Source organism: Euprymna scolopes, chromosome 26 (genome assembly GCF_053919585.1).
Source record: "Euprymna scolopes isolate OS-2025 chromosome 26, ASM5391958v1, whole genome shotgun sequence".
In the NCBI taxonomy this organism is placed as follows: domain Eukaryota; kingdom Metazoa; phylum Mollusca; class Cephalopoda; order Sepiida; family Sepiolidae; genus Euprymna; species Euprymna scolopes.
In genome coordinates, this window is record NC_136507.1 from 71,157,132 (window position 1) to 71,181,244 (window position 24,113).

A 24,113-nucleotide genomic window follows, 5' to 3' on the forward strand; every position below is an offset into this window, starting at 1 on the left:
AAAGCATCGGTATACTGGCTAAAATTGAATATAGTGAGTGGGCTGCTCCGGCAGTTTACGTAAAGAAAAGGTCCGGGGCAATTCGTGTTTGTGCCGACTTCGCGACCAGACTCAACGGGTCCTTAGAAGATTTTCACTATCCATTACCTAGTCCAGAAGAAGTGTTCATGAAATTAAATGGCGACGCTTACCTACAGATTCTGGTAAACGACAAAAGTGCCAACCTCTTTTGTATTAACACTCATCGGGGTTTGTACAGATACAAAAGACTCGTGTTTGGTATCAAGGTGGCACCCACAATATTCCAGCAAGTAATGGATACTATGATGTCCGGCTTGGACACCGCAATCGCATATCTTGATGACATTATCATATCGAGCAAAAGCAGGGAGGAACAAGAAAAATATATCAGACAAGTATTCAGTCGAATACAAGATTATGGATTTAAAATCAAAGCAGATAAATGCGAGTTCTTTTTACAAACAATTAAATACCTGGGTCAAATAATGGATAAAGATGGCAGACGCCCAGACCCAGATAGGGCGATCGCTATTAAAGAAATAACATAACTCAATTGCAGAGTTTTTTAGGTTTAGCAAATTATTACCAGGGGTTCATCCTAAATATGCACAAATTGCGCGCACCACTTAATGAATTGCTGAAAAAGGATAATGCTTGGGAGTGGACAGAAGATTGCCAGACATCATTCCAAAAAATCAAAAGAATCCTGACTTCAAAACTATTCCTAGTGCATTTCAACCCGCAGTTGGACATAATAGTAGCTAGCGATGCTAGTCAATATGGTGTCGGGGCGTGCATGCTACATTGAATGCCGGATGGCTCGAAACAGCCTATTGCTTTTGCATCACGGACTCTCTTGCCAGCGGAAAAGAATTATTCTCAGATCGAGAAAGAGGCCCTAGGAATTATATTTGCAGTTTCAAAATTCCACCGGTTCTTGTACGGAAGACATCTTTTTCTATAAACCGACCATAATCTGTTGATATCCATTTTTGGATCAAAAAAAGGACTTCCAACATTCACTGCGAATCGACTATTAAGATGGGGAACTATTCTACTGAACTATAATTTTACAATTCAATTTCTCCCCTCAAAACAACTAGCCCATGCAGACGGTCTATCGAGACTGATTCCTGCCAAAATGGAACCTCTTGAAGATTCAGTAATCGCAGCACTATGTATTAATAGTGATGTAAAAACCATGATAAACAATATTATCTGCGAACTGCCGGTCACACTTAAGGAAATTAAGTCAGAATCCCTAAATGACAATTTCATTCAAACCACAAAGCAGAAATTAGCACTGAGTGACACCAGCTCAGACATTTTTTCTGGTTGCGACGAAATCATGTTTGGACGGAAAATAAAATCCGTATTTGATAAACTGCTACCAAAACACATAGTACACAACAAAACCTCTACAATGCCAACGAAATGGTTTAACAGCAGAGATAACGTGTATTTTAGACATTTTAGAAATAATGCTTCTTTTGGGGAACAGGGCACGATCTTACGAAGAATTGGCAATGTTACAGAAATCATTCAGGGCCCAAAGTTCCAACATAAGAGGCACCTGAACCAAATCAGGAAACGCTTCTATGAGGATCAAGAAGAACCACAGCAGGACGGCAGTGAGGCGATTGAAACTGTGTATGACTGTTTTGACATAGACCCTCCAAAAGGGATGCCAGTATCGAGACGCTCCGGCAGAAAGAGGAAGCGCACAGACCCCTTGGTGGTCTACCCCAAAAGGAAGAAATACTGATTTTCACAACCACAGAAATCAGCTTGGGAGGGGGGGGATTGTGGGGGAATCATCCTCCAAATGGACTGTTCTATCCATTATATAAACCATAGACCTTTTGATCCCAGATTTCATTAAGCACCAGAGCGACCCTCGCCTTCTCGGTGACGTTTACTACTCTTTTCAGTTGTAACCTTTTTACGTTGTTGTTCCAGTAATACATTGTTTAAACTCTATTCTGTTGTTCTGTTTCTTTGTGGCTTATTGCAAGCCATAACAGGGGTGAATATCAGTAAACAAAAAAAGAAAATTGTTGCAATATCTTTTATATAATTTGAAGGCATGATAAAAGAAAATTGTAAGGTTCTACTTATAGATACTATTGATAGGAACTAACCAATCAAATAGAAGCACATTCTGCTAGCAACCAATCAGAAACTGGAATCGCTTCATAAAAATATTGAATCTTTTAGAATTCCCGCTAATTATTATTTGTGTCCACACAAAAAAGATCTTTGCTCTTCATCTGCAAAATTTTAACGTTCAAGACTTATACAGATTAGCTACCCACCACTGAAAACTCTTTTTCATCTCCAGGACTTATACAGATTAGCTACCCAAAGGAAACTATTCTGAAATTAAACATGGCTTTATATTCATATTTTTAGCCTAATTTCCAATTCCAAAAACGATTCTTTTAGTTATTTTTTAACTTAATTTTCCATTGATAGTACTAATGATAAAATGATAACTATTTATTGATTTTAAACTACCAGTAAAACTAAAATTCATTGATCATAATAATGAATTTAGGTAAAACTGACACCCGAAAAAAAGACCCAGTAAAAAAAAAAATGGCATTGGGAAAGATGACAGGAGTAGATAAATAGGGAAAGATGAAAGGAGTAGATAAATTGGGGAAAATTGTACAAGTGAAAAAAATATATGAAAATCTCACAATGAGTTCATCAAAATCTTGGAGATGATATATAAAGGGAAAACATTAAGTTTGCTAAATTTAAAAAGAAAATTATATCTACATTAAAAGGTAGATGAGGACTCTCCACTAAATCCCTTTCCATTAAAATTCTATATTTTTTAAACGATTAGGTGATTTTAGAATCTGCTTCCACTTCCATTTTTGGTCTTTCTCTTATTTTTCCATAAGGGGTCAATTGGAGCACTTGGTTGGCAATTTTCCTCTGGGGACAATCTTAGAGTATGTCTGAGCCAGCCTAGACATCGTTTGCAGATTATTGGTGATACTACTCGTGGATTAGTGTGGTCTTTGACTTCTTTGTTAATAATTCGATCGCTCCATTTAATCCCTAGAATTTTTTTAAAGTACTTAAAATTAAACGTGGCTAATTTCCTCTTTTGGCTGATTTTGAATCAGAATCGGTAATTGTATTGGAATCAAGAAAAATGCTGGAATAGCCTCATCACTAGTATGTGCATCTGTTTGTTCAACCATAATTTCATTCAACATGTCTATAGCACCGTTGGCAGCTGTAACTTTGAGTTGACTCCAGTCTGAGTATCTGCAGCTTAAATAACGGGGAGTCAGAACTAACTCTGCCATCAGGGTGCACACCACCAACTCTAACCGAACCATCGTCTTACAGTTTCAATGCCCCATTATTTGAGATCAGCGTTGATGGAGTCATTCCAAATTTTTCTCTGCCTGCTTTTTCCTCGCTTATTCTCAGTTGTGATGCGTATACATCTATTTATCCAACCAGAGTTTTGTTCAGCATGTCTATATAACCATCGGCAGAGCTGACTCCAGTCCGAGCATCTTCAGCCTCAATAGCAGGGAATCAGAGGTAACTCTGTTATCAAAACGTACATCATTAATCCATCAAACCATAGCCATCGTCATTTCTTTGTAATCATTAGAAAAAAAAAAATGAGCTCGTAGGAGCTTATAACATCTGTTAGCCTCTCTATGATATTCTGGAAGATTCCCATAGAGGAGGAAGATGGAGTTCATCAGGCAATACATCTAGAAAAGGAGTGAAATCTGTCGGAAAATTGGACCAGATAGAGGGAGCCCATTACAGGGGTATAGCAATCTTCTAGTGATGGTGTCACAAGCAAAACACATGGTTCCAATTTGTCATGAGCTGGCATGGAAGTAGCAAGGCTAAGAAAACTGTCATGAGAATGTTCATGTCAGTGATTGTGAAACATAATAATAAATCGTACATTGGCAGAAATGTGAGACTAACATTCAAGATGAGAATAGTAGTCTGAATAATCTAAATAATACACACAATGCTTAAGTTTGAAATAGCATTTGGCACTTCTGCATGTCAGTGACATGAGGCGAATGTGTGTATTTTAGTTTCAAGAACCGCCGACAGATGTCACTTGTCAGCCAAAGAACAGGGGTCGATAACTCTTCCTTTCCTAAAAGTGCGTGCAAACTAAAATTATATTTTGCTATATTTTTATACAATCTTTCTGTACAAAAAAAAAAAAAAAAAATAGAAAGAAATTATTCTTAAACCTCTATAAATGTTTCATATTTTGGTAAATTATATTTTGATACATTTTTATACAACCGTAAAAAAACAAACAAATAATTCTAAAAGCAATCTATAAATGTTTCGTATTTTGGTAAATTATATTTTGATACATTTTCATACAACCGTAAAAAAAAAAAAAAAAAATAATTCTAAAAGCAATCTATGTTTCGGGTTTTTATCATATTTATTACAAACATTTCAGCCCGGCGTTGCCCGGGTGTTTGGAGGTGTATGTTGAGCAAAAAAAAAAAAGAAAAAAAAAAAGGTCAATTTTTTAAAACTTTGACCCCTATTATGACCGCTTAACATTTATGTTTTGAGCTCATATCAAGTTATTAAATTAGATCCGTGTCGAAAGAACTTATATCTAAAATTGCAAGTGTTTAGACGCAAAATTGGCGGAGGAGTTTGGTAGAGTTCTCAAAGGTCAAATCGTTGAACTTTGACCCCTTACCAGCCAAATTTCTGGCCGAAAACGGATTACAAAGATTTTTTTTCAAATCTCAGTACCCTGTATATCAAATTTCGAGTCTGTAGACTGAAAATTGACATAGTTATTGCATAGGAAAATGTACACAGACACACACACACACAGACACGTTCGCTTTTATAGATATATAGATTTTATTTTCAGTTATGAATCACTCATTAAAAAGAAATTATATTAATACATTAAAATTATATTTTCATACATTTTTTTATACAAAAATGTTTCGATTTTCATATTTTTTTGTGTTATTTATTTTGTTATTATATATTTTTGCGTTATCGTAAACACTTGTTTATATTTGAGGTTCACATAATGGCCGCTAGCTGTCAGTTCTCTTTCGAAGAACAGGGGTCGATAACTCGTCTCTGTTGCGAATATGTCACTGACATGCAGAAGTGTCTAGCGTTTAATAGGTCTATTCAATTTCAGTTTAAAATGGCCTTTTTTTCGATCTGTCATTCACATTGAATCCACACAGTTTAAAAATATCTGTTCTTTTGATAAACACACAAAACACATGCTTCCAATTCGCCATGAGCTAGCGCGGAAGTAGTAAGGCTTAGAAAACTGTCATGAGATAAGGAAACATAAAAAAAAAAATAAACATGGCACTATGGACATAGATGCTGTCAACTCGAGCCCTAGCATTTACTCATATGTAAAATGGCACCTGTTCGTCTAGTTTAGTTCTACTAAAATTGTGTGATCTTTTCCGCTCACAGTTTTTCTAATTGACTAATTAACAGTCTGTTGCACGTGTCCATCTCCATAACACGCCGTCTTTCAACTAACCCCCCCCCGTTCTCTCCACAGTCTGTTTTATGTGCCTGGTATTGTCTCATTTACATAGAGATGGTGAGAGTCTGCGTTACTCACGCGTGATGGTCAAGTACAAAAGCAACTGTGAGTCACCATTTTTTTGTCAAGCAACCGAACCCTACAAAGCACATAAACGTGCACACACGCACACACACACACACACACGCGCACGCACACAAGCACACATACTGGGAAATGGGTGCATTTTTAACCTAAAATTAAAGTAACGTATACATTAATAATTAAATACACTTTAAAGAAAATAAAATAATCTCATTTGGACTTGCCAAAAAAAAGGGGGGCAATAAATTGTATGCAAGGCAATGCAGACCTCTTTATCTGGGTCTAAATCAAAACGTAGATTCCATGAACAAAGCTTCTTTCTTAGAACTGCACACACATGGAACTCTCTACCGCTTGCCTGTTTCCCTTCTGACTTCAACATGATGTCTTCAAGTCCAACATAAACAAATTCCTGATGATCCGCCCCCCCCAAGTAATGACACTTTATCAAATCTCCAATACTAATGAATACTGCAACACTATCCCATTGATTACTGTACACAAAATAACCCTTATCCCCGAGTGGTTTCTGGGCCTTGATAAGTGGTGACCTTCATGTAAAAAAAAAAAAAAATGAGAGAGAGAGAGAGAGAGAGGCGGGTATGGGAATGGTGTCTATGAACTTAATTCACATCCCCTACCAGCACAGATGATATCGCCAAGATGACTGTCCATAAAAGCGCATGCGCGTGCGCGCACGCACACACACACACACACACACACACACACAACTCAGGTAAGTTATAATTTTCCTTACGGTTAGCCTTCCTTTGATATTCTAATGGATTATAAGGCAAGGGAGTAGGTGAATTTCCTAAACGTAATGCATTTAGGAAAAGTGGAGAGAGAGAGCTCTGCTGGAAAAGCAAATCAGATAGAAGGAGCTCACTGGCTCTGTACGTCAATCTTCTAGTGACGGTGTCACAAAAAAAGACGTCTGCTTCCAATTTGTAATAAGCCAACACGGAAATAGTAAGGCTCAGAAAACTGTCATAAGAATGCTCATATCAGTGCACGATTTGGTTTAATCAGATGTAGTGAAAAAAAAAACAACAAAAAAAAATGTCACTGCGAACATGGAAACTGTAAAGAGTTTACAGCTTCCATGTTCACAGTGTTACAGCCTTAGAAAGAAGTTAGAGTAAACGACGTGAGAATGAATGACAGGTCAAGATCGGAAGAAGCTTGTAACAATTGATCCATGCAGTCCATACATGTAAGGTTGAACCTAATTAACACCCCACATCAGCACAAATGAATTAAACATCAAAAACTAAAAAAAAAAAAAAAAAATTAATGAAATTTTAAACTTTCCCCAATAAACGTACGCCCAAAATTTCACTAATTTTTAAAACCCTCATAAGAAAGTATACAGTTAAAAGAGAAATAATTCAGCATAAAATTTACTGTATTATCAAGAAAAAGGATTTTCAAAAAAAAATCTTATTTAAAGAAAACAGGTACATTTTTAACTTAAAATTAAAGTAACATATGAATTAATAATTAAATACACTTTTATAAAAAAACAAACAAACAAAAAAACAAAAAACAAAAAAAACAGTTACTTTACTGTATTTGCCAAAAAAGTTGCAATAAAATCCATGCAAGGCATTTTGGACCTTGATACAACACAGATCATATCGCCAAAATATGGGTGTCCATAAAAATTGACAAGGAAAAGAAAAAAAAGGGTCTTTTGCTTTGAAAGAGAATGGGTATACCCTGAATAACGAGGAGCTTATAATGAAGCAAATGGTGTGTTAATTTATTGTCTTGTTTAAAAGGTCTTTCCTTCTAGTCATACTATCACTGCTTTTGACTACATCCTACATTTTTCTCCTACGGCATAATCACGCTGACACACCGGTTCCCATTAAATCACAAAAGTTAAGCATCATTGAGCCTGATCAGTACTAAAATGGGTGACCATTCTGGAATACCATGTACTGTATGTGCTCTCTGCATGTTTCGACATTGTTTCCAGTTGTCTTGGACTTCTCCTTGTCATTGGAATCAGGTAGTGTCGACTTAGGAGAGCAGTGGTTAGTGATTGCACAACGCTTGCCTCACAATTCAATGCCTGGTATCTATCATCTCTCGAGGATGATCAGATAGTCCTTATCGTATTTTTCTCCTTTTCCCATTAAACACTGCACACACACACACACACACACACACACACACACGCGCGTGCACACACACACACACACACACACACATCTGTTTGGATCGATTGGTCTCAGTCCAATCAGCCATACAACAAGTGCACCAAGTTTGATTGATTTCTTTCTTATCTCATCTATTGATTAATCTTGCAGTCAATATTCTAAAAGAGTCATCCTGAAGGATACTCATCATCATCATCATCAGTTTATTATCCATTTTACATGCTGTTATGTTTCCAACAGCTTTCAGAAATTGACTTGCAAATTAATCTATCTCTGACCAAGTCTTTATTAATCCCTCTTAAGTTCATTCTTATTACTTACTCCTATGTTTATTTTGGCCTCCTTCCCTTGTAAACTGAACCTGCTATCTCAACTGTTCTGCATCTACTAACCCGAACTCTCACCCATTCTGTCAATATAGCCATACTAAAAAGTCTACAAGGCTCATTCTAAAAGTAAAGCCTCCTATTTTTTTTACTCAATAAGTTGAACAACTACAAAGACGTGAGTGGTACCATTAAAACGAGCAACCTTTTGTGCTTCAGAATTTATTTTTTCTACATAGTCACCACCATTCTCAATGTACTTCTGCCAGCAATGAAGGATGGCTGTGCATGTACGTCTGGAAGTAATACCTTCTATATATTTTTTACTCAAAAAGTTGAACTACAAAGACGTGAGTGGTACCATTAAAACGAGCAACCTTTTATGATCCAGAATTTATTTTTTCTACATAGTCACCATCATTCTCAATGCAATTTTGCCAGGAATTCAATGATGCATCTCTACTTCTGGAGCACACTTATGACAGGGGTTGCTTTCTTAAGAGTCTCACTGTCAATATCTGTAACAGAGAGATGAAACTTTCAGATCCTGAATGCATAATTTCAGTCATCATAACAATGCAATTTGCAATCACCTCTGATCCATTCAGGTGAAAAAAAAATAGGAGACATTATTTTTGGAACGACACTTGTATATTCCAGTTAAGAAAGAGCGTCAAGTATTTTCAAATGGTCACTCATCTTATACTGGCCAAGCTCAACATCGCTTAACTTTGGTGATTTAATAGAAACGGCTGTGTAAACGTAATTATGGTACTTGTTTACATCCAGATATAAACCAGTATAGTTAACAGGATAAAAATGGGGTAAAGAAAACAAATTTATAACAAACTAGCTGGGAGACCCGACGTTGCCTGGGATTGAATGAGGATCAACAAATGTGCATAAAGTATATTTGTGTGAAATTTCGTAAAAACCGTCCATCCGTTTCAGAGTCCATAGGGAACTCACTCACACACACTGCCTATAAGTAGAAATAACTTATACCAAATAAAAGAAAATTTAACCTTCTATCAATCCTTAGCTTTGACACTTTTTAAAAATGTTTGTCTTGCTGGGGAGGATCATAAACTAAGATGGGGCCGGATTTTAATTTGAAGCCTTGAAGCCGTTAACAATTCAAAAATCGAAAATGAAACAGAAATACAGCTAATAACTGTCACGTAATTTTCAGCTGATCCGTATGCCGGTGGTTGATATAAAAATGGGAAGCCAGAAGAGGTCAAACGAAAAAAAAAAAAAATGAAGTCTCCTAGTGAGTCAAATTTATTTAAAAAATTTTTTTAAATATTTATAAAAATATTTGTTTCATAACATAATTATGTTTTCGTAACATATAAAAATTAAAAAACAAAAAACAAAATAAACACAGTGAAAACATTTTAAAGACTTAAATAAAGTTGTTTATGAACATCATTTAAAAAAAACATGTTTGAAACAAATGTTTTTTAAATAAATATTTTTATACTTATGCAGAATACGGACCGTGCTACTCTTTAGATAGGATTTTCAAGTTAAATTCAATTTTGACAGTGTTTATTAAATTGTTAGGAAAAGGTAAAGACTATTAAAAAAAAAAACAAAAAAAAATGCCTTATGATAAGAATAGGTTTCTAAATAATAACGTTATTATTTAATCACGGTCCATATTCCGCACATGTATCAATATTTAAATTGTTTTAAATAAATTATTTTTATACCAGCGGGACCTGTGGAAATTCCACAGCAAGCTCTTTCCTATGTAATATATTAATGTTGGCATTCTGTGGATGTTCAGTGTAAATGGAGACGCCCTGATAATATTGTAGCTCTTTTGTTAAAACTACAAAAATATATATCAACGCTAGCAGAGACGCCTGACGCAGCCAGGTCATAAAGTACGCTTAAATATGATATTTTAATTCATACAGATTTCGTATATATTATCATAGAGTCAATTTTCTATCGATTCTTAAAGTTGTGATTTCAAAAATAAAAAATATATATCAATATGACTTGGGTGCATTAACTTGAATCAAAACAAAAATCAAAACTTATTAAAAAAAACAAATATATATATATATATATATATATATATATATATATATATATATATATATATATATATATATATATATATATATAACCTGAGTTCCTTCAGCTATAGTAGAAACCGAAACCAAAACGTATGTAGAATTCTTGGTAAAATTATTTATATAAAAAAAAAAAGATAACTTGAGTGCCATCAGCTATAATTGAAACCGAAACCAAAACTTGGTAAAATTATTTATTACAAGAAATGGAAGGTCATAACAATTAAGCGACAGTCACTCGGAAGAAAAAAGATGTAAGCGTGACACATGAAATAACACACGTGCTATCGTATTAATGGCGGACCTGTACGAGAGTGCCTCCTTAAAAATGCGTGCTTTTCCCTATTTTTTAAAAAAGTTTTTTTTTCCACGATTATTATAGATTACAGACTTAAGTATCATATTAGCAGAAAAATTTTGAAAAAAAAAAAAAAAATTTAATGACTTTTAAGAAGGGGTCAACCGAGGCCGACCGAGAAATATCTCGGCGGCCTCGGGTCAACCCCCTTCTTAAAAGTCATTAAAATGTTTCTTTTTTTTTTTTTTCAAATTTTTTTCTCGTTAAAACGTTTTAATTACGTGACACGTCGGTAAAGACATGGACAGTAAGTCAGGTGGAAATAAAGTACAACGTTATAATAAGAAAGTGAACCCCCTTCCCAAAAACCATTAAATTTGTTTTTTTTTTTCAAAATTTTTTTTCTGTTAATATGATACTATAATCTATAATGTAATCTATGATAATGGTCGGAAAAAGTTTTTTAAAAAGTGTAAAACACGCATTTCAGGGAGGGGGGCACTCTAGTACAGGTCTGCCGTCCCCGTCCACTAAAAGATTTGGTTCCTCATTTTTATATCAACTACTAGCTATATTGAATCTATGCCAATATGTCGGCTAATTGACATTCACAAAGCCTTTCGTTTTCTTTTTCATGCGTAAAACTAAATTAATTTTAGGCCATTACGTTCAGCATGTTATGATCTTTAATAAAATACAATTTAAGTTACTACACACAGTCTTTCCAATAAAATTACATGGGTCGGGAATCGAAACATTTATCAGTACTTTGTGTCCTTTTTAGACATAATTTAATATAATTAGTTCGGTAAAGTTTTATTTTCTTTCCATCTTAACACTCACATTTAAAATGGCGGCTTTTGAAGGTTTTCGGATATGCTGAAAACGAATACCACATTTAAATTTTGCCCAGACAATAAGTTTTCTGGGTATTATGGCATTTTCTCCAATGTATTACTTAATAGATGTCAGTGGCGTTCGCCATTCTTAACATGGGGAGGCGAGAGTGTTTTGTAACACACACGTGCATTAGTACTTTTCAGTTGGGCAATAAACATGGCCAACAGTAAAAACATAATGGATTACAGTGGATAATAAAGGTCTTAATATCCAGAAAACTACTTGTCTGCGCAAAATTTAAATGTGATATCCGAAAAAAAAAAAACCCAAAACCTTTAACAGTCGTCATTTTAAAGTTGAGTGTTGAGGCGGAAAGAAAGTAAAAAAAAAAAAAAAAATATCATCAGCTCTATTTTCATTATTTCAATTTGAACGTCTTATTTAAATTCCGCGAGGAATAAAATAAACAAATACAATTTAAATAAAAAGTAATGATTTTTTTTTATTTACCTGAGTTTAACATTGTTTGAAATTAAAACAAAAAAGGTTGGATGTCTTGATTTAAACATTTTTTTTTATAGACGCGATTCTTCCATTTTTTTTTTCTAATATATTTTTTGTTGAAATTTTTTTTCAAAACCTTCAATTATAATTGATTTTTGGTTTCACAATTTGTACGAAAACATCAACCAATAATCTCAGCCGCTTTGGTAAATAAATAATATTTCACCGGAAAACATGTGGATTTCCTGCATTATACAGAGGTTCTGCTGAGCTGCTGCTTCTCTCTTTTTCGAACCGAAACCCTCAACAACGATAAAGCACTGTTCTCCAGTTATCAAGTTTGCTTTTGACAAATTACGGTATCAGTTTATATCGATGGCTTTTATTTTTGCAAACAGCTGTCACCCAATAATGTGGGTGAGAAAAAAAAAAAAAAAGATAAAACCGAAAAGGCTGCGATGTCGACCTTTATAATCAACAGATGAAATCAAATAAAACAAGATGACAGGATACAGTGACCATAGCACAATGAAGTCGTTGGAGAAAGCGAGTGGGAGGATCGAGAAACAGAGGAGAGTTTACATTGTGTTTGAGAGAGAGGAAGTAGATAGAGAGTAAAGTACAGAGTAGGGGGTGTACCATTGTACCAAGTAATCGGTAAGTAATCGTTAATCGGCCACTTTGCCGATTAATCAGTAATCGCCCGATTAATTACTTTTCTCTTTCCTATTGAATATAACCATTTCATCAATGCTTACCGACTCATCAGATAACCTTGACACAACAATTTAATTTGACATTTGCTAAATGTCTGGTTTCTATTATGAATATAATTAAACAACCAGATTAAATAAAAATAAATTACAAACAAACTACAAAGTACAAATACCAATTCTTAAGTGAATAACTACAAAAGAAGTTCTACTTCCCCTGGAGCATCCTGCGGTTGTTACGTTTGCTCCATGTCTGCTGCTGCCTCTTTTCTTTTATTATTATTTTATTTGATTCCTCTTCTATTTTTGCTGCCTGCCTCCTCTGCTCTCATAATCTTATCAGTATTTAAAGTTGAATACTTTTAAGTTGTAATGTAGAAACATTAGAGTTTCTTCATTCTCAGAACACAGCATGCTTCTAATAGATCCATGCACATTACCACCTGTATTAAAGAGCCTCTCATTCTCTACAGATGAAGGTGGTGCGTTTAAATATTTTAAAGTCAATTTACTCAGCAATGGTAAGGTCGCTTGTGTCTTCTTCCACCACTGAAATGGAATATCACTTCTTGCAAATAGTGGTAAAGTTACATTTCTTTTTTTTTTTTTTTTTTTTTTTTTACATGGAGGTCACCACTTATCAAGGTCCGGAAACCACTCGGAGATAAGGGTTATTGTGTGAACAGTAATCAATGGGATAGTATCGTAGAAAACGTTAGTATTGGAGATTTGATAAGATGTCTTACTTAATTCATCAGGAATTTGTTTATGTTGGACTTGAAAACATCCAAGTTGTAGTCAGGTGGGAAACAGCTAATTGCTAATGGTCAAGTTCTTTTGTGCACTTATGAATAAGAGATTTACTCCTTTTGACTTTAGATTCTGCTTTTTGTATTTCTTTCGTACTTGCAGTTGCAAACTCCAGGTTCAATTCTATCTGCTCTAAGTTTGGATTTGCTATTGTAGGCTTATTTGAAGCTAACTCATCAAACAGGCTTGAAAGAGATACGATTTTACTTTGATCTTTGATCTTCTTGACCCTCAGCAGATCTTGAAGAAGTTTCTTCTGATTTTCTTTCATTATCAGCAGTCATTTTTTTTTTAATTTAAATTTGAATCTTGGATCTAGGAAAGTAGGCAGAAAGGTTTTTTTTTTATCATTTATATAGGATGAAAATCTTATTTCCATTGATTCATTAAATTGTTTAACAGTGGTAAGAAAGATTCCACTAAAGTCAGAAATATCAGCATTAGACTATGCAGCTTTTGACAGAAATAATCACAGAACTAAAATTGTAAGCGTTATCATTTATATGGTTGAAGTTCTATTATTTGCTTCTTTGATGATTTCTTCAAATGAACTTAGAAACTGGACAATTTTTTTTTAACAAATCCTCATTAGTAACTTGTTATGGTAGGAATCTTATTAGCAACAGCATCTGTCCTAAATTCCTTTTCAGCATATAATATGTTGAATTTCACCATGTGATCACATCTTGAATGAGTTTATGTTTTTCCAAATTAAGCTGATCCTGTATTTCAGCTAATTTGCTAATTGCTAATGGAGAGTGATTAAAGTGAGAGACTATATTTCTGTAGTTGCATTGCATTCACACCCTGTTGGAAAAATAATATCATTTATTAGAAGTTACAATATATGTATGAAGCATGATAAACCACGTTCCCTGGCACCAGCAATCATATTTGCTCCTGGTTTTCACAAGTTTAAGAAAACTTGATTGGAGATTTTATACTCATCCAGAACACTGTGCAATTCTTTACTTATTCTTGCACCTGTTTGTGTATCAGGGAATTGAACAACTCTAAGTACAGCTCTGCACTGTTCAAAATCATTTGAAAGCCAATGACTTTTCAAACTCAGAAAGGGAGCATTATTTGTAGTAGCTGTCCGAATATTTGTAGTCAAAGAAATGCTGCTAATTTCATCAAGATACGATTGAACTTTTGTTTTTACTTTTGTAAATATATCTGAAATTATTTTTTCAGTGAAATACTATCTGATGAAATACTGCAATTTGGACAAAGTTTTGCAATAAGCCTTTTAAATCCAACGTCAAATGTTACTGATATGGCTGCATATCAACAGCAATCATTTTTCTTATTAGATATTGAATCTCTTGTGACCTGTGGTCATTAAGATCCCAAAATGTTCTTGACCAATATTGATGCTATAGTAGTTTGGTATTTTGTTGGAGGTTCATATTTGCTACCACTTGTTCCTAGAATATCTGTTCCTAAACATGCATTATGTTTCCTTTTCTTATCTGCAACTTTTGCTTCTTCTGGACGAACTTTTCTAAGATGGTTTAACATATTAGTCATTGTAAAAGTTTTTGCTGATTTGCCACCCTTTGATATGATTGTTTGACATAACGTGCAAGGAGCTGTATCCTTATTCTTGGGATTGCCATCAAAATACTTCCACCAGAAACTGATTGCCATAATGGTTGCTGGTCGTTGTCAATATTTAATTAATTTTTATGTATTTAAATTACTTATGTCTGATATGTTATTAGTAATTTATCTCAATAAAATCTGCATTATCTAAAACAGAAAAACTAAAAATATATATGCAATGGTAGCACGGGTAAAAAAAAATGAGGAACAAGAGTATGACTGATGAAGAATTCTTTATTTTCGGTCCGCACGTTGTCACAATTTATCTTTAATTCCTCAACGTGAAAACTGATGAAGTAATGATTTTCTTTGACATCGATTTAAAATACAAAATAAAAATGCTAATTCGATAGGAAGTGAAAGGAGAGAAATTTTCCATCTGTTTACATCAATTTGCTTCAAATTCATCCAATTCACAAAAGGCTACAGCAAGCCATGCCTGTTATTTGAAAGTACAATGTAGACAGTGCATGTCCCTTCTGTAAATTTTCGTCGGCAAGTAAAAAAAATGGAGTTAACTTATCTTCATTTACAATATAATTAAATTAATATTAGTATCATTTATGGCAACAAAATTTGCTGATAAATCGACATTAGAAAACCTGTTAATCGGCCGATTAATTGGCAGCTGGCTGTTTATCAACGGCCGATTAATGGCCAGCCAATTTGCTTATCAGTGTATCTCTAGTAGAAAGACAGGAGAGTTTAGAGGGAGAAAGGTCGAGGAGTAGAGATAGATAGATAGATAGATAAAGTGCGGAAGAGAAACAGAGAGGAGTTTGAAGTGTGTTAAAGAAAGGAAGATGGAAGGAAAGAGAGAAGGTAAAGATATATAGAAACAGTTGGGCAGAAAGATGGAGAGGAGTAAAGAGAGAGGAGGAGGGAGTAGAGATAGAGAGGGTGGTAGAGAAACAGTGCAAAGTATGTGTGTGGTGTGTGTGTGTGTGTGTGTGTGAGAGAGAGAGAGAAAGGGAAATGTTGGAAATTTATCCTCTTTCAGATAAATTCGATGCGAAAGTAACTAGCCTGAAAAAAAATAAAAGCATGAAATAAAAGAGGGGGGGGGGGTAAAGAATAAAATATAAAGGTCTTGTTTGAAAACGAAGAAGAGATTTATTTACAATAAAATTAGTTGCAAATTTTTCCCTTTGCGGGCATTAAATTCAAAGAACGCCAAGGTAACAACATATGATGAAAAAAACGCTGGTTCTCATATTGAAAATATCGTATCAATGACCGAATACAATATAATTCAAATAGTAGTTCCTAATCTCTCTCTCATATACAATAAATTTTAGGAACATACTTACAAATTAATGGCGGTCAGGCACGTGTCTTTTTCTTTTTTTCTCAATTTAAAGTCCTTTAAAATTTTACACTTCTTCTAAATACGTGCAAACCGTAGCCACATAAATAGTCTTCAGAAGTTCGCTTCTAACGCGTCCCGGGTATTCTTTGCCGGGTATTCTTCTTGAAGGAGGGCTCGTCAAAATTCCATATCAGTGCTGGGCAATGAAAACATGTCCAATATCCACGTCGCCAGAATTCAAAAGAGGCCGAATTTTGCGCTGGGCTAATGACATCATCAAGGAGCTAGCATTGCTCTTTTTCTTCAAATTAAAAGGAGTTTCGTATGAACTCAAAATATACAAAACTAAGAATCAAAAAAGATACGAAATACAGAAAATCAAATATAAGAACCAGAATAAAAATATAAATGTGAATAGTGGGATGCACTATTGGTACAAAAAATTCCAACAGAAGGATAGAGAGATGGCAAAAGCAGATAAAGAGAGTAGGTTTAAAGAGAGAGAGAGAGAGAGAAAGAGAGAGAGAGGAAGAGATTGTGGAAATAGAAAGAGTTGGTAGAGAAACAAAGCAGAGCTTAAAGTGTGTGTGTGTGCGTGTGTAAAAGAAAGAAAGAGGGAGGGAGGGAGTCATCAAAGTCCTCCAACTGAGCTTAAGAAAATAGATTTTTGTTTAGTTTATTTACTTGCCTCTCCTCCCCCACCACTGCATAAAGTTAGACATGAGATCACTATAAAGTGGGGTATCCAGACCCCGCCACCCCCAAAAAATGAGAGTACTCTAAATAGTTGCAGAAGTTACTGCGATCAAACCCATTTAAGAGAGACACTCGTGATACTGACCCCCCAAAATATCAAGAAAATAAAAATGTAGCATTTTTTCATAGCGAACCAAATCTAAGAATTATTTTTATATACCTTTTAGTTATTTGATTGTTGGTTGGAAGGATGTTAGGGTCAAGTTAGCCATTTTGACGAGTCCGCAGTGTCGGAATATATCTGACAGCAATTGAATAAGAAAAGGGTCAGCATCTTCCATGAAAAACATCAACATCGCTACTAAATTGAGATTGTCGGACTGACTTCCTCATCTTGGTTGTTATAGTCACAACGTTTCGGCCGTTTTACCCTCCGGCCTTCATCAGGTGTTTTGTATCGAACTGGGGAACCGTTTGTTAGGAGTCTCGAACCCAACCCTTTATTATTATTACGGGGGTACCGTGTTCGGACTCCAGCTAGGCTCTGGAACATAGTTGCTGATTCTTTGTTTTGAATGTTACTTTTTTACTGCCTTCGTTCAGGACTGAACTCAGCACCTTTGGGTAACTGTAAACTTTGATACAACGTCTAGGACCACTCGGCCATATGTCACCAGGACAGACAATTACTATCTCTACTAAAGTATAAATGAAATTTATTCAATGGGAACACGGGAATATATTTAACTAGCAAGTTTTCGCTAAAACCCGAATGCGGCATTCTGGAGTTCTATCTCACCTCGATACTTTTGGCAGGGGACGAGGACAAGTCCACACATCTGGTCATCACGATATCGCATTCTGAACTCTCTCATATTTGGTGTCAAACTCTCTGAGCGGAAACTGAAAGCTGAGCAAATTCTCTCACACACACCGTTACATAAGTCAGGATATAACTGCGCATGTGCCGAGCCAAACCACAACCCAACATAATACAACTGATTTCACACGCATACAAACGAAATAGATCATTCATGAAACTGATAGAACATTGTTTTCCTTAGTATATACTTATATTGAACATATATAATTTTTCAATAAGTCCAAGTATTTTAATAATAACAATGATAAAAGGCAATATTTTTTTTCAAAAGTGCTCAATTCATGTGAAGAGCTTTAATAAATAAAATTATATAAACATTGTAAGGAGTCTATGCGAATCGATCAGCGTTTAGAGATTTCCATGTTGTCATCAAGACTTCCCACCATCTTCGCAAAGTTCTCTACTTAAAATAATGAAACAAATCTTTGTAATAATAGACATTTTATTGTTGTAAACACACACACACACACACACACACACATACACACACACACACACACACACACACACACACACTTTAACATTTATTAACACAAAAATAATGCACAAATTGAAAGGAAGACATTATTATTATCAATTCAGGAAGCGAAGAGGTTATTTATTTTATTTAGAAAGCGCAGTATTGACTCTCCTATAAATATGACACTGGGTACATGAGATTATGTTAGAAATCGAGAGGCTATACATTCGAGATAATATTTACACATTATGGTAACTAGTTCACACAAAGAGTTACGTTGCACTTTTGGCAATAAGTTAGTGGCTTACTATTGCAAGACTCATTTATATAAGTTAATACATCATCAAACAAATAGAATTTTAGCAAATTTCGCAAGAATTTTTAAGAGGGTTATACCAACTCTCGGAGAGAAGCAGATTGAATTTTATCCTTCCTTCAGAGTAATTATATGGTAAGCAGTATTCTTATATATTATAGATTTAAAAATATATTTGGTGGCCTATGTATAGGACAGTGAGATCTAATGGGTTAAAATCAAATCAAACGTTGACTTAAAAAGAATAATTAATTAATAGAGTATATTTTTGTACAGTAATATGCAAATTAGTTAACTTTAGGACTGAGATCACATATCTATATAAAACATATAGGATGCTGATATGATGTAAACTGGAAATTATTTTTTTTGGCCTCAGTACAGAAATAAGCCTTTCACATTTATTCATTTCAATGTGCAGTAAAAGAATTTATAATTTACCTTATTTGGTTTTATGTTCCATATTCATGGAAAGACGAAAACAGAAGAATCAAAGAAAAAAAATACAAAGCTGAATATTTCAACAAATCAAGTACAAGGAAATGGTTCACATCTACTCAATACATCATTCCTTGGTGCTAACAGATCAGGCTGTCTGAAAATACTGGCTTCCTAACCTAAAATGCACCAAATATTAATGTTGTTTTTTGCCTTCCCTTCTATAAATCAAGCCAAACACCATGAAAAAATATTTGACAATGTAAACAACTCTAAGCATAAAAACTTTTTTTTTCCAGAATTACTGGATTCGGCATTAAATAATCCTAAAAGAGTCGATATGACATAAAACAAAATAACTAAATCAAAAGTCATGAATAAACATTTGAAGATATAAAAAAACTTTTTTCCAAATTACTGGATTCAGCATTGTAATAGATTGGGGTCTTGTACTAACGAAGAATTAAGTATGTTAACCAGATTAAATATGCAGTTTGCATCACTAAATAAAAACAATGTTAGAAAGACAGTTTTGGGAACAAAAAGATAAATATTTGACAAGAGGAATTTAAAACAATACACAGTAAGATTGGCGTCAAAGATGATGCAATTGGAGTTTTAGAACAACTGAATAGGTTAACAACCGATTGGGGGAAGGAAATAGAGATTTTAGATATAGTAATGAAAATCATAGATTTGGAATAAAAGAAAGTCAGGAAGTGGAATGCGATTGACATTGAATCATGTAGCCTCTAGATAATCCAAGCATTGGTTCTTTTTTTTTTTTTTTTTTTTTTACACAGTGGTCACCGCTTATCAAGGCCCGGAAGCCACTCAGGGATAAGGGTTATTGCAAGTACATTACATTAGTGTGGAGATTTGATGAAGTGTTTACTTAAGAGGGCGGTTCATTAGGAATTTGTTAACGTTGGACTTGAACACATCCAAGTTGTAGTCAGGTGGGAAGCAGGCAGACGGAACAGAGTTCCACAGGCGTGCAGTTCTAAGAAAGAAGCTTTGTTCATGGAATCCACGTTTTGATTTAGGCACAGATAAAGAGTGGGGGGAATCTGAAAACTAAAGTCAGACAGATCTGATGTAGCACCAAGATGTAGACGATCCAGCATCATAACTCAATTCGACCCGATCTTGAAGACGAGAATAAAGTTACATTAAAACTTGTAACAAGAAGAAGTTATGTTGGTGTTGCTTCATATGCAACCAAGTTGGAAGGATATTTGTTTCAGTGCCTTCAAGCCAAGCACCGACTACTGGTGAACAAGGTAACTAGTGTAACACAAAGTTGTCCTTTTGTCTGTGCTCCACACATACATGAAGTTATTACTGTCAATGACCATGTACTTGAACTGGAGATAGTAGTCCGTTAAAACTAGTATGTAAAACAATGTTCAGGTAATATTTATTCAATCTTGTTTTTTTAAAATGTTATTTTAAATGGAATCCCTAAGGCGGCCTGACTTTATATTGTTATGTGCGGTGCAGTTAGAGCCAAGCTGTATCGACTCTGTCTTTCCCTTGGATCCTCTGGCTTCTTATAGAGTGGGGGACTACTGCATGGACAACAGCTATCCTCCTCTATCACCCTGCCCAGGTTATGTAGCTCCTATACTACATCATCGTCTCTTGAGATGGACGGTTGCCAACAACAACAGCAACAACAACAACAACATCTTTACACACATTTCCCACTATGGTAGTGATAGTTTGGTGGTGCTGTTTCCTAATATCTAATCCTGTCCCACAGATAACACTGTAATAATATTTAGATGCAGGTGCGCAAAAATAAAGTTAAATAAAAATTTTTTATATATGTATAAAAGAAGGTAAGAGGACAGAAAATTCCCTTAGATGTAAAGCTAAAACATGAGATGATGTGTACAGGAAGTTGGATCACGGATGGAAGTTCAAAATGACACGTAGGGAGGAAAGTCTTTCTCTTTGGCAGATAAGCTGATTATATTCAGTCATATTTTTTTGAAGTACTGTTTTTGTTTACATAATCCCTCTCATCACGTTGTGAGAAAATGAAGAAATAAAATCAGAACTGGACTTTTTGCCTATTAAAAAGAGTTATATGTTGTTGCCTTAGAATGAATGCTTTATGGCAAATTGATGGTTGAATATGGTTAAACTTGTGCTCATTTTGCATTAATCCTTATTAATCTCTAACTGCACATCGAATGGATACCATAATACTTAGTTCGCTGCGCCTTTATCACGCTTTCTCTTAACGATTAACTTAAAAAAAAAAAAAATCTTCTGAACGCTATTAAAAGTTAAATTCTACACTAGTTTGGAGACGGAATGCGTTGTTGTGATAAGTGATTTTCTCTACTAATTCGCACTTTTTATTTTAAGATTCAAATATTAATAACTACATTTTATTTCAGTATTTAATTTATGTATTTCTGTTGTATTAAATGCTAGCTTTAATTTTTTTTTTTTTTTTTTTTTTTTTTTTAATGGAGAGTAGAAAACGCATTGTGGATGCGTTATCGGCAGCTCCTGTTACTCTCGCTTCTTCTTATTTGTCCCTCAGTCCTCATTTTTTAAATGAGTGATTTTTCTGACAAAGGGAGAAGAAAAAGCTGTTTTCTAGGTTGGCAGTATTTTTGCGCGAACAGTTGGCAGAGTTGGTGGAAATTTTCTGTTTCTATGTCTATCCTTGTAGCCATGTCACTAGTAAGGGTGCTGGAGGTAAACGTTTTGTCTGGGCTGATGTTATCCGCCTGATAGTCAGGGACCCGAACCTTGGATTAACCACTAAGGAGGCTGTCCTATCAGCAGGTGCAAAGTACTGGGGCTGCTGTATTGCCATTTGGTGAATGGAATCTGGACCATGCAGTAGCTTCTGGTGGGGCCTCTCGATGCCATACTAGTGGGTAATTGTTACGGCTTTACCTTATCATGTGGTACAAAAAAAAAAAAAATTCTTCGTTTCTTTTTCTCTCTTAGTTTCCCCTCTCTGTCCTGCTCTAAGTAAATCTGTCGACCTAGTCCACAAATTCCAAAATTTCATCATGACAAGTTTCAAGAAAAAATACACGATTAAACCCGGTTCTCCAACTTCCAACGTAGACCCCTACTACCATGTCTCCTTCTCCAACATCAGGGGTCTACGTTCTAACCTTCCAGAGGTTGAAACCCAATTACAGGAGACTAAACCAGACCTTTTATTTTTAAGTGAAACTGGCATTGGACAGGCTATTTCCCTTGATGAGTTTGCAATTACAGGATACTCTAACTTAACTTCTAAATCTGACCCCCAAGATCGCCATGGGCATGGAATATGTGCCTATATAAAAGATAGCTTTCCATGTGGGAGGGACATCTCCAGGGAAGATCCTAACTTACCCTATATGTGCTTCCGGGTTGCTTTAGCTCACACTACTGCATTTATATTTACTCTCTATCGCCCCCACAACAGCGGAGTTACTATCTTTCAAAGCATATCTGAGAAAATTGACCAAGTCCTTTCTACTTATCCTTCAGCTAACATTCACGTATGTGGAGACTTCAATGTTCACAACGTCGAATGGTTGACCCACTCAAACAAGACCGATGATGAGGGGAGGTTCTGTCATGATTTCTCCATTGCCTATGACCTCACTCAGATTGTTCAGGAACCTACCCGTGTGCCCGATAATGACGGCCAGTATGCGAGCCTACTAGACCTTTTTCTCACAACTTGCCCTGAACTATGTTCAGTTTCTGTTCTGTCGCCTCTTGGATCTTCCGACCACTCTGTTGTATCAATTAAGATAAAAATGAAATGTAATAAGTCCCCAGACGTACCTCTTCATCGTACAGTATATCGATACACTAAGGCTGACTGGGATAGCTTCCGTACATTTATATCTGATCTACCTCTGCATTCCATGTTTAAAAAGGATGTGTCCTCTATAGTATTAGACCTAACTGAATGGTTAATTGTAGGTATTGACCATTTCATACCCTCTAAAAAGTTTCAGCAAAAACCTAACAGCCAGCCATGGTTCTCTCCAGAATGTGCTGCTGCCATTGCGCACAGAAATCACTTTTTCCACTGCTTCAAACGTAATAGATGTATGGAAACTAAAGCCGTTTTCAGGACTGCCAGCAACCATTGTAAGAAAGTAATAAGGAACGCAAGAGAGCTATATGCTCAATCTGTTAAGTCCAAAGTAGCTGAGCAGCGACTTGGTTCCCACCAGTTTTGGCAAATAGCAAACAGAATCCTGAACAGAAGCGTGTGCTCCATCCCAACTATTATCAATGGACCTGAGGTAATCTCGTCAGCATCAGACAAAGCCAAACTCTTTGTCAAGAACTTTGCAGCTAATTCTACCCTTTGCGACCAAGACCGCCAACCCCCAATATTTCCTCTTGTATCAGAAAACACGCTACGTGATATACGTATATCTGTACGTGATGTTGCCAAGCTAATCAAAAACCTTGATTCCAGTAAAGCAACTGGCCCTGATGGTATTCCAATTATAGTACTCAAAAAACTTCAACCTGAACTAGCGCCCATACTTACAAAACTGTTTAAACGTTGTCTTAAGGAGAATAGTTTCCCATCTCTCTGGAAAATCTCATCAGTATGCCCTGTATTTAAGAATTCAGGTGATCGCTCATCCCCCTCTCAGTACAGGCCAATAAGTCTCCTGTGCGTCATGAGTAAGTTGCTAGAATCTGTATTAAATACAGAAGTAATCAAACATCTCAACAAAAATAACCTTCTTAGTGACACTCAATATGGTTTCCGTTCTGCTAGATCTACAGCAGATGTCCTTACAGTTATATCGCATAGGATTAGCAAATCTCTCGACGGTGGCAATCTTTCTAGGGCAATTGCTCTTGACATATCTAAAGCCTTTGATAGGGTATGGCATAAAGGTTTACTTCATAAGATCGCTAGCTATGGTATAGCTGGAAAAGTCTTCTCAATTATTAAATCATTTCTTTCTGATAGGTTCATAAGAG

General features: G+C 35.3%; 1 protein-coding gene across 6 annotated transcripts in view; it reads right to left on the minus strand.

Annotated features, from left to right (window-relative positions):
• LOC145248160 (anoctamin-8-like) overlaps positions 1-24,113 on the minus strand; it is a 282,493-nt gene that overhangs the window by 208,939 nt on the left and 49,441 nt on the right. For 2 of the 6 annotated variants that reach the window (XM_080109996.1, XM_080109993.1), the window contains exon 1: positions 11,901-12,230. The exons of the other annotated variants lie outside the window; for them this stretch is intronic. The gene's annotated coding sequence lies outside the window, so the exon portion shown is untranslated. Of the gene's footprint in view, positions 1-11,900; positions 12,231-24,113 lie in introns of those variants that run through there. 6 annotated transcript variants of the gene reach the window in all.